The following is a 13,098-nucleotide window of genomic DNA, read 5'->3' as shown; positions in this document are numbered from 1 at the left end:
TATATATCGGGAGCGATTTCCTTTCTCCTTTTTTACGATAGGATATAATATATATATAATATGTAATAGGGTTGTAAGAGTTCCTTCGCATTTCCTGACACTTTCATCACACATTTTTAATTCTTTAAATTTCTCTGATGATAATCGACATGTCATCATGGCTCAAAAGACTTCCTAGAGTAATTACCGTAATAGTAATTTGGAGTTTATGACGGTAATTTCCTTTCTTCGAACTCGTTAACTACTCGAGGATCGATGATGAAGTGAAGATTGCATCGCATGCAGAACTAAAGAAACTGATTTTTGAAAAAATCAAATTCTATTCGAAAAAGAAGAGAATAAAATTAAATTTGATAAATTACGTCACGATCCAATGATGGAAAATAAAATACTATAGTATTGCCAATTAATAATTAACTTTTCATTGATTTATTCAATTTTTTTTTGTGGAAACACGGAATAGTATATTTCGTAACAAGTGCGGAAAAGTGATTTTCAACGAAAAATATTGTTCGCAACTAATGCAGAAAGTTCTTTTTTGGCATTTTGTTAAAAATAATTTTTCCGCACTTGTGACGAAAACTAAAATTCCCGCACTTGTGACGAAAACTAAAATTCCCGCACTAGTTACGAAATATATTATTTTCTAGTGAGCAATGTAATTCCGATGAATTATTTTCTTCATTGGATTATAATCGGAGCGATGGATCTCACGTGGTAATTCTCATGGATCAAAAGTTGGGAAATAATTTAAAAAATCCCGGGAATTCGGCGGGAAGTGGGGGAGTCGTTCGATGTAAACAAGTCGTGAGGCGCAGGTGGAAAGTGATGGGTTGGGAGGGAGACAAAATTGTGAGGTCGAGTCAGACGCGCGGAGACCGCCGCCGAGTTTAGTTTAACCTCCGAATTTCATCACAAATTATTCCAAATCCCCCATCTCTCGTGATCGTAAAAAATCCCTCGATAAAAAATACTCCCAAAAAATTCTAAACCATCACCCAAAGTGAAACAACAAAAGTGGCAAATGTACGTTCTCGAATGAAAGTGAATTGTGTAGTGATAAAAGGTTTTGTGAATTTGATCGAGTGAATAAAATAGCCGGATAATTTTTCATCTCATCATTTTGAAGCTGTGGGTGAGTACATGATTATTCTAGTGCTCATAACCTTGAGGTGCAATTGTTATTTATCACGTAATTCGACTCCTCTGACGTTTGTTTATTTTTCTTTGAGGGATTTGACTCTCGGCAGCCATTAACCAGTCGTCTTTGTCCCTTCGATTGTCTTTTATTTTGGGGATATTCCGATATTTTTTTTCTCTTTTCGGAATGCTGCTTGACCAGAGCTGGGTTTTTTTTTCTGGGTGACCGTTAATTTTCGGAGAAATGTTGATTGCTTTCCGTAAAGACCACTTGTTGCTGCTTGATGAGTAACAAACGTTCAGACGTTTATGTTTATTTTTATCGGTGAGATGAAAGCTAGATGATGATTGCGGAATTATCTGGAAAACTTCCAGAGATGTTCTATGAATTATCACGATTTACATACGATAATTGGGGTAATTACCGTATGTCCTTATTCAGAGACGCTTCAATTGACTCGTGACAATAAATATTTTTATGTACACGGAATTCCAATGGGTTTGCGTGATTTTTAAATAGTTATTTCGCGTTGAGTGGATTCATTTCATTTCATTCATTTCTTTGGAGTACTCTAATGAATGTCTGATGAGTCTGGAAATTTTTTTTCAATCTCAGCTTATGCTATATTTTATTTAGTTATTCAATTATAATTGAACCTGCTCTCTTGAATATCCGGGAAATTGTTTAAATACTTTAGACTCGTTCTAAATCTCGGAAAGACACTCGTAATTTTACGTTGGACGAGTCTTTCAGGATTTGCTCTAAATAAATATTTTATAAATAATGAGGTAATCGTTTGCAAGGTCTTTCTCATTTCTAGATCTCAAGGAGACTTCGAACTCTCCTCTCTGAAAATAAACTTTGCATGCGATTACTTGAATCATGAAAATTCAAATGGAATATTCTTTCTCGAATAGAACAGGAACTATTGATGTTGCGAAATTACTCCTGGAGTTGTAGAAAAACTTGTGAATCTCATTCATCTCAATTTTTTTGTGAAAAAAGACTATCACAGTTTTGAATATTTAATGAGACTCTAATTTATTTAAATAACTCAATTAAACAAAGAATTTAGGAATATTCATTTAGTTAACAATTTTTTCAATCTTTGAAATGAGAATTTTCTTGAAGCATTTCACCTCAAATTAAATTAAAACACAAAAAATGAAGAATTTTGATTAACAAATGAATAATTAATATCAATAATTATGAACAACAAAATAATCAATACCAGAACAAGAACATTAATCGGTTTTAGAAAAAAAAAATTAACGATCTTCACTAGAATAATTTATTTATAATTTTTTTTTTGTGTTAGTAATGATATAAAATGATTTTCGTGAAATATTCTCATACAAAATTATTCTTAAACTTGTTCAATAAATAAATATGATGGGTAAATGAAGGAATGATGAACAAAACGTCAGAAGACAGTTAATAAAATAAAATACTGGAGTTCTTCCTGATATTTTGAATAATTTTCCAACTTCTTCCTCTGCTTTCACGTATGATATAATCTAACTGAACTTTAAAGTCGATGCTGAAAAATTCACCTGCTATTACCCATTATAGCTATCTACTCTTACACTCTCTACATTCAAATAAAACAGGCCATAATCTAAAACATTACCGAGAGAATTGGAAACAACTCACCAAATGATCGTTCTTACTTACGTAAAAAGCAATTCCATTGAAACGACCGAGTACTTTCCGCCCACAATTCTCGTTGAGATAATCCTAGAAGGATTGATGATTCCAGTTCTGAGGATAGGAAAGGTAGAAAAAATTTTTGCTTCGGAGAGTTAATAAAATCTCGAGTCAAGTTGTAAAATGAGGTATGTTAACTCAGCTCTTCGAGCTTTTTTTGACAATATCTTGGAAACTAACGGAGATGGCGAAATTTTTATCAGAATCTTTTTCGTAGCTCTCGATTAGCTCTAGAATAATTATTCCAGTGAAAATTTTCGTATCTTCGTTCACTGCGGAGATATTTGTAATTAACTCACCGAAGGAGTTGAACTTTCCTCGTTTTTCCACTTCATTTTAATTATCAGTTTATCACTTAGGACTGGGACTGATAATTCATTTAAAATCTGCTTTGCGATTAAATAAAAAGGGATTTTATTTTGATAGATCGAGTCGACGGGAATTCAGTCGATAAAACTCGAAAAATATTTATTTAAAAAGGATTTGACTCGCTTTAGCCTATTGTTTAAATAAATCAATTAATTATTGAGTAGAGGTTTAATTGATGATAATTCTGTTGGAGGGGAAAATCAAGAGAGCTAAGCTAATTATTTGAGTATGTAAAACAATTGGAGGAAAGTTGATAAAAAGTTATTACAAAATTCGTTAATGATTTTGATTATTCACTGATGTCTGGTCATCAGTTTTTCGGCTCTTCTGTGAAATTACCATTTTATCGGTTGGATGTTGAAGCCGAAAGGCAATCGGGAGGTAAATTACAATCTTGATTGCACGTCGAATGGGTACGCGATGAGGATACAATGCTCCAGGTTTCGTACACGCACGTGAGCATGACTTCCTTCTGTGGCAATAGATACAGGGATAAATGCTGCTTTCTCTTTGCCTTCTAAAGACAACCGTCACTTGATCGATTTTAAGAATAATTTATAATAAAAACCCTCAAAAAACGGAAACTACTTTGAAATAGAAATATTTAAAGCAAAATATCTTGATTTTTTCATTTCCAATTTAATTAATTTCAATTATAATAATCATTTCAATCATTCAGAGATAATTGATTATTGTCTTAAACAAGTCATTCTGAATTTTCAATTGAATTCAATTTGATTTTCATTGAATTTGTATTTTAATTGAAAATAGTAAGTAACTAGGACAATTGCATTTTTTTTTTTTTGGAGATCAGTTTTTTGTGAATATCTCGCAATTGAAGAGAGATAGCGATGTTTTCGGTTATACGTTTTTTGTGGAGAAAAGGGAGCACTACAAAAAAGGTAATTACGAAAATATCGATATTTTCGTTCAGACACAAGATATTTGGGGGAAATGCGTCTAGAGAAAATGTACGTTTATTCTAGTTTGCCAGTTCACGACTAAATTATCAAATCTCTATTAATTGTTATTTAAAAAATGAACTAATGTTTAATTTCCATCGATTTATACACTAAATTTATGCATACGGAATATGCATTATCTATTTTCTTTTCTTTTTATATTATCGTGACAGTATTAAACATCAAACTAATGCGAAATGTAATGTTCACGCTGCATGAGCAATTAGTCATTCATTGATTAGTTAAACAAATTGTTTAACACCAGTGATTAGATTGTCTTCCTCGTGGAAATGGTGAACAGCTAATTTGGGTTATTTTGAAAGTGAAATGAGGAAGATTACAGAAAAAACGGGAGCACAGGTTGGGTATTGTGTTTATTCTAATTAGACCGTTAGTTGTAAAAGTTTTAATTGTTCATTCAGAATTTCGTGTTCTCGTGGGGTTCCGGATTATATAAAATCAATACAGATACAGAAGAGACATTTTTATTCGCTTCGAAGCAATTATTTAAACAATAAAATATTAATTTATATGATTTTTCGATAGAAATTGAATTTCTAATCTGTTACAACCAAAATTAATCAATAATTAATTAAAACGTCTTGAATTCTGTTTCCAGGGGGGGACATTTAATTTCATTTAAAAATCTTTAACAATTTTCGACTTTTCGTGCCCCAGAAAAATTCGACAATTTTTTCGTCATAAATAAATAAAAATTAAATTCATTAAGAAATAATAATCATAATAATGTAATAATTAATAAACAATTATTAGATTATTCAATCAATTGATTATGAAATTATTAGATTATTATTATTTTTTCATGATTTTCAGAATTTATTGACAAATTTTTCCCTCTCATATTTTTTTTTTGTCAGACTTTCATTATTCCAGTGAAAACAATTTTTTCCCCCGGTGTCTAGTGCAAAATGAAACGGAAATTCATCCGTAATCGAGAATTTATCGAGACAGTGGAAAAATTGCACGTGACATTTGTTTTGTCACGCAACACGCAAAGTGGCCGTGTAAATTCGTGTCGTGGACGAGCAAATACTGCCATTTTTCCCTGTTATTTATGTTTTTTTTACTCTCAAGCATTAAAAAAAAAAGGCACCACATGTGGCTGAGTCGATGCCAGGGAATGGTTGCGACGTACATTAATGGAATATTCAGTAAAAATTACGGAGTCCGCAAGAAATTCCCATGAAAAATAAAATCAAATACGGAAATTGAAAGTGAATATTAATTTTTTTTTGTCACTTTATAAATTTTTTTTCACTTTATTTTATCTTTGTAATATTGAAAAGTTTATGCAAATTGATAACTAAATGTTCAGAAACATTTGAGTAATAATGAGTAATAATTACAGAAGTCAGAAAAATTCAAATAAAAATCACAAAATCTAAATTATGAAATGATTTCTCAATTGAATTTTTTTCCTTTACGGATCTGCGGATGGAATACGCAATTTTTATTGAATATTTCCTTTCGTGTGGAGAAACCAATAATTAGCTATAATTAGCTAAATTAATTAAAGACTATAAAATAAATTTACTGGACAACAGCCATTTTTTTTCTCGTGCATACATGAAGAAAATTATAGATTTCGTCAACTCTAGATTTTTCAAATTTCTAATGTTTAAACAAATATGAGTAAAACATATGTTTTATATATATTTTGAAAATCGACTTTAATTTTCCGTTTTTTCTCCATTAATTCCGATATTCCGAAATTTTTCCAGAATTTCCTTGGATTCTCAACAAAAATTAAATTTTCAGTATGATATCTCGATTAAAATTAATAAACCGTTTAATTAGAGATGATTAATGAATTTGAAACATCCATTATTAAAAAATCAAAGAATAAAATTTTCCAAATTTTTCTTAATCAATAAAACCACAATGACCTACTCTATAAATTTTTTATAAAAAAAAATCTGGAATTGAACTGCGAAATTCTTGGGAATTCCTATTGACTTATAATTTTGAAAGAATTTCCACCTTCGAGAACTGAAATAAATTAAGCCCAATTTTTTTTTCCACATATCGGAAATGTCACCCGAAATTTTTAGCTCTTATTAAAAAATTAATTGCAGTATTGATTGCGTACGCGGAGGAATTTTATTATTGGAACTCCTAAATTCGCAGGAATATATAAAAAATGGAGTTGAGTGGATCGAGGTCAAACCCGGGGACAGACTAATAAATATTTTCAACGGTTTACTTCTTGAACCGAAAGACATGTGAAAAAAAAAATGGCTTTCGAAATTTTCTATGTACTTGACCGAACTATTTACCCATACCCCCCATTTACTCGGTAAATAGACGATTTCATTTACTCCAAGAAATTTTCAAACTTACGCTTGAGATATTGATTTTGCAATTAATATTTTAATGAATATTTATGCCTAAATGACAGTTAATTGACATCAATAATTAATTAACGACAAGTCTAAACGTAATTATAATCCTTGATAATGGTTTAATTGTAAATAAAATTATTAATTTTCGGGGTGATTGCAGTTGATAATTTAATTAACGATTAAATTAACAAAAAAAATAATTAAAAAATTAAAAATAAATATATTGTTAATAATATTTAAAAAATTAGAGGACTCGTATTATTTTATCTTCAATCAAATCATTCGATTCCTATTCTCCTTTCAAAATTTTTATTATCAATCTCGAAAGTCCCGTATTCCTCACAGGATCTGTGTCAATATTTTTATTTATTTTTTTTTTAAATTTTTCCCGCATCATTAAAAGTTATCGGAAAAATCTCGTGACCGTAATCCCCGCCGATAATTACCCTACATCCTTACGCAATGAATACTTTTTTTTCGATATTTTTTTAATCGTTCTTTTGCATCTTGAGTGGCGGAAGCGGGTAAATGGGAAAATTAGTCGATGTTTAAAAATTCTATAAACTGGATAAACCGAGTTTTCACTCGACATGTGTAAAAACCGGTAATACGGTTCACGTCATCGATTTTATTTTTATTAAGTCGATAGTCCCCACTTGGCTCTTATTGAAACTAGATCCTCTCGTAATCGATATAAACCTAAACTTGTCTTACGGGACTTTTAACCGGTTTGATTGATTTTTCAATCTTGGGTATCCGATTTGTTTGTTCTCATGGATTTATTTATTTATTTCCAATTCCCAACTATTTTAGAGATTGCTTTCAGTAATAAATATAGAATAGCTGTTAATATAAAAAAAGTAGTAATGATTAAAAATTTGGATTTGTTAATAAAATTAACTTTCATTAGTGGATAAATCTGATATTTCATGAGTAATAGAATTTTTGAACGAGTTAGATGTTAATTTTGTGTTAAGATTTAATTATCTATCCAATTTTTCAATATTCAATGAATATTTAAACATTTGTATTGAAATCATAAAAAAAGGGAACAACTTTCCGGTCGGTTTTTCGAAAATAATTCCGAAAATAAGGGAGATATCGAAATTTTTGTAATGACCTTTTTCGTAGCTCTCATTTGTCTCCACAAAAAACATGCTGACAGTAATTTTGCTAACTCCCTTCATTTCCTGGATATTTCCAAAAAACTGACGAAAAATTTAATTTACTTCATGTAATGATTATGCCACAATTTTTTTTACTCAATTGCAATTTATTATGGAATTATGGAATTTAGAAAACGAAGAGAATAATGTAGTGACAATTGAAGAAATTTCTGAAAAAAATTCGGTAATTTTGGGTAATAATGACGGAAATAAACTGCGTCAAATTTTCTTCAATGAAAAATTACGTCATTTTAATCGAATATTTCTGGATAGAGCATCAATTGTCTCTTTGTATCATCGCAATCATGATAATAAACATAAATTGCATAATCTCGGTAATTATTATAAGCCTGACAAATACGAGAGTTTAATTTGTTAATAGAGGAATCTTTTATGTGGGTTGGGGGTTATTGTGCTCGACAATGATGTGGTGCATTAAACGAGCGTTGGTGTTACATTCTGGATATATCCTGACATGAAATGAGTGTATGTAACATGAACCCTTGGAGGTCTCAACAGTTTGCGATTAGAGGCTCTTGTCAGCTCTGATAAAAACCGTCCAGAGTTCCACGACTTTCCGTTATTTTTATTCATTTAATTGCGATTATAATTAATGGATGCTATAAATATTCCACTCATTTCAAATATTACAGTCCCGCGGAGGATTTTTCGGACAGTAAAAAATAATCGATTGATCGAATCGAATTGCTCATATATTCATGATCGATTGATCGAATCAAATCGGTCATATATTCATGATCGATCGGTCGAATCGAATCGGTAATATATTCGAGATCGATTGGTCGAATTAAATCGATCATATATTCATGATCGATTTAATTCGATCGAATCAAATTGGACATATATTCGGGGTCGATTGGTCAAATCGAATCGGCAATACATTCATGATCGATTGGTCGAATTAAATCGATCATATATTCAAGGTCAATTGGTCGAATCGAATCGGCCATACCTTCATGAACGATTAGTCGAATCGAATCGCACCTGTATCGATTCATCGAAACAAATAGACTGTTAACAAAAATATATAATTTTTTATTGAATATCTATCTCCGCGCAAGAAATACTTCCGATGGTAAAATAGCGTTTTCTAACCGTCATTTACGCCCAACATTTTTCCGTGCGTGTCGATCTCTCGGTACAATACCGTAATGGAAAAGGCGTAATGCCAGTGAAAAATGTCACCTGTTTGACTGTCGAGATATTGAGATAGGGATAATAATCAGTAGTGATTCACCCCCCCCCCAGGCAGTGGTCGTGAGTACAATTTACTGAGGGTTCATCGGCCTTTTCTCCATCCCCTATGCACGAAAAAAAAATTAATGACATTTTTGAAATTAATCAATTGATTAATTTCATTTTATTCAATTATTCCTCTTAAATTTGAATCGATTATACATTATACTTAATCCATAATAATAATTTAATAAAAAACATAATAATGATTATTATTATGTTTACAGTTGATTATTATTTTATTTTAAATATAACGTATGTACTTGATTCAAGTATTTTTTTCTTCGTGTGTGTTTTTACGTAGCCAGTGGTACAAACCACATACGTGTTGTACCCTTTCATTCCTCCATTTATTTTCAATATTTTTTCAACTCGTACGAGTCGAAGAGCCATTGCAGAAAATTTTCCAGCCGTTCTCTTCTCTCTCAGGAGATATTTATTCCGGGGGCGCCCTTCGGCCCGATCTTTCTCACGGCACTAAATCCCAGCGAAAGTATAATAATATAATACTTCCGCAGATTGTCTCGAAGGAATCGCCACTAAACCCCGCCTACCGCTATTTCTCATGATCATTTTTTTTTATATTGCAAAAAGTCAAGGATTTTATGGAAAATTCACGAGTTTTTAAGTCGATTTACTAAATATTCAGACACTGAAAATAATATAGGTATAGATTTTATTTATCTCTTGAAATATTTTATTCCAAATGATCTCCAATGATTTCACATGACTTCAGGAGTGATGTCATATGTTCTCAGTTCAGAGTGATAAAATGATTCCATTAGTCTCTAAAAAAAAATAGTCTCTTGATTTTTTAATATGAAATTTCGAAATTTTAATCTGAAAATTGGAAAAATCCATGTCATTTGGATTAATTGAAATAGGGTCTCCAGAATTTTAATGACCTCATCTACAATTATTAGGTAATTAGGATGATTATTTGTTGTTGCTTAAGAGGGGTTGTGGATATGTAATGGTTAAGGGTGAGGGCAATGCCACAGGCCCATGTTCACACAAGGGTTGTCGTTATGGAAACGCCAGAGACCATCACAAAAACCTTTTCTCCCTCGTTCATTGTCTATGAGCCCTTGTTACACACTTTTCGCCCTTTATTTAGTTCCCATCATGAATTTTTTAATCTACTCCTTCCTTAAGATTATATATCTACGCCTCGCGGTGGGGTTGCGTTAAATCGTGGGAAGTTTCTCAAAGTGGAGGATAATTTATCGGTGATTTTCAGTGGTGGTACTCGATAATATTTCAATGACATTGGGGTCTTAGCTGATTGTGATAATTCACCTGCAATGATAAATTATAATATTGTTGGATGTTAGGTTGTTTGAGGGTGTGACATGAGGAAGAGTGAGACACCCCGCGAATTAGAAAAGTCCAGATGTCCAATTCTCCATGACAATAAATTTTTGTCAATTATCCTCATGCCATTGTTCAACGATATTCCTCAAAACATATTGTTTAATCACCATTTATTACGGTGCTAGGTTTTTTTTTTCAATGGGTTAAGCGTGAATTTTTATCGCTGTTTAATCAATTTCAGTGGCTCTCGCCCAGTTTTCATACGCCACCCAATCTGTTGGATCCATTTTTCATTAATTATACTCACTCCATTGGCTGCCAAGAATTTATCATAAAATTCAGGAATATCGGTTTTGGCTAGTGATGCCTTCGTAAATGAAGAGTAAATTTCTGGTGTGGACGTCATTGAGAGTACTTTGATAATTACTCGGGGGATCGCTAGGGGCAATTGCATTTTGAGATCAGGGGATGATTGATTGTTAATAGGAGAAATCATAGGCATGACTTGCCAATTTTCCGTTTAATTTCTCCTGGCTTTCATTACAATGTCAAATACATTTTCTTTGGTGCATGTCGTGCGACATGAATAATTGAGCAATGAGAAATTGTTCATTCCCATTTTCTTTTATATTCATCAACCGGAAATTCCCGGACTTCTGGAAATTTCTCAATTGAAAATACAATATTTTATGCGATACAATCACAACTTCCGGAAAATTTAACAGAAATTTCGATCAATTTTTTTTTTTCTTTTCATCATTTGTCTTTAAAATAATTCATTTGATAATGGGACTTTAATCCGTCGCAGTAACGCATTAGGATTGCGAGATTAGGTACATCCGGAAGAATGACAAATTAAATGATTCGACCCAATGGCACGCGGGACTAGCCATGATGAATGATTTAACTATTGAACACGCGAAGAAAAATAATTCTCGTATTCCTAATGTGTCATTTATTATTGCACCGACGCGTTGTTTACACGGAGAAGAAATTTAAATAAAAATTATCTTAAAAAATCGTAAAATGTAATCTTAATGTCGTAATTAGCATTAATTTATTAAATTAATGTTACCTAAATTGAATTTTCACTAAAATTTCCACGAAACTCGAAATTTTTCCGAGAGAAAAAGACAACAATAAATTATTACATTGTAATTGAATTGTTGCATAATTTTTTAATAGTTTTAATTTCCATTTTTTCGCTTCAATTTTTTATCATCAAAATTTTTTTATTTCTCCACTAGAATTTTCAATGCATTCAAATCCGTGATTTTAATATTCTGAATTGTTAATGATATTCCATATTGTTAATAATATTCCATATTGTTTGCATCAACCTAGTGCGTTGGGACGATGATTGCAGTCAATTAAAAATTCTCCTCGTAGGTTTACACTGAAATTTACGTGAGAAATATAGACGAAATGCAATTAATTATGAAATTTTACCACACGTCATCTCTCGATTACGTCATTAAATCATTATGACTCTCAATTCCTGATATTTCGTGTATACAGGAAGACAATGAAGTGTAATAAGAGGTACTCACCGTACATTGTACACAAAAATAGAATTTACATGGACTCGTCTCAATTTACGTTTTTATCATTAAAGTTGAGACATTAATTAATTGTTTAATTGAAGTGATTCATTTTTTTGTGATTATTCTTTTCATACTGGAATCTATACACAAGATTTTTTAGTCGATTATTATTTATTTAAAGAAATTTTTTGGTATTTTGGATGGAAAGATTATGTAAATAATTGCGGATGCAGATTTCTCTTCAATTATTATTTATATCTCTGGGTAATTTTATTGTTGGAAAATTGCTGTTTAAAGGAATTTATTTCCATTTTTTATGATTTCTGGGAATTATTGGGAATATTTAATGGAATTGATATTAAATGGATATAATAAATTATGCAATGAAATTGTTTTCTGGAATTTTTGAGCTAGTGGAAATTCAATTGCGTTGAATATCGAATTTTTATGAGATTTGAAAAATATTATGGTAAAGGAGTCATAAAATTGGAAGAGTCACTAATAATTTTGGGAGATTTTGGATTTTACAGGCATGTACACGAGAATTTATTAATATATAAAAATTTCTGATCTAATGTGAATATTCAATGTCAAATTATATTGAATTTCCACTGAAATCTGAAATACTGTCAATTTTTCTCTTCAAATTATTTCCAATTTTCCAATTTTCTATTGATTTTCGGGGAGAATTGCAATAACAATTTAATGTTGCTCACTTTTTTCACATTTCGAATTTTCTGTGGCAATACGTCCGGAAATTTCTGCCACCAGAATAAAATTAAGATAATTCCGAGATTTGATAAAAAATCATAAAAAATAAAATCTTAAAACCGAATATTTTTTGAATCTCGAATTATTTTTCGCGGAAGATATAATCTTTACCGTAAACTACCGAAATTTTAACAAAACTAGCGTATATCGCGCTATGTGCGCCAAATCGTCCACGTATGGGGTGTTATCATTGGAATATATATATATATAATAATAATAATAATAATAATTGTTTATTTCATTGATGTTACAAATGTTTTCCTTTGTTTTACATCGGTATTCTCCCCTTTCCTCTTTCTTTCGTTGGTATAAGATCCACCATATATAAATTTAATATACTTAATAGCATTTTCATAGCATTTTATGTCCTTATCATTTATTATATATTCATTCCTTCCTTGTATCCTTCTGTTTATCACAGTTGTTCGGCTCCTTTCCTTGCTTCCTAGTCCCTCTCCTTTCGTCTTTCTTGTGTCTATTTCAGTCTCTCTTTTAGTCCTCCCT

At 31.1% G+C, this 13,098-nt stretch overlaps 1 protein-coding gene across 3 annotated transcripts in view; it reads left to right on the top strand.

The window, feature by feature from the left end:
- Positions 1–863: 863 nt before the first annotated feature.
- The window catches only part of Tsp66E (Tetraspanin 66E), a 52,169-nt gene continuing 39,934 nt past the window's right edge, over positions 864–13,098 (top strand). For all 3 annotated transcript variants that reach the window (XM_011305231.1, XM_011305229.1, XM_011305230.1), the window contains exon 1: positions 864–1,135. The gene's annotated coding sequence lies outside the window, so the exon portion shown is untranslated. The remainder of the gene's footprint in view (positions 1,136–13,098) is intronic.

Source organism: Fopius arisanus, unplaced genomic scaffold (assembly GCF_000806365.1).
Source record: "Fopius arisanus strain USDA-PBARC FA_bdor unplaced genomic scaffold, ASM80636v1 scaffold00041, whole genome shotgun sequence".
Lineage (NCBI taxonomy): Eukaryota > Metazoa > Arthropoda > Insecta > Hymenoptera > Braconidae > Fopius > Fopius arisanus.
The sequence above is the reverse complement of the archived record's forward strand: the minus strand, read 5'-3'. Positions and strand labels throughout refer to the sequence as shown.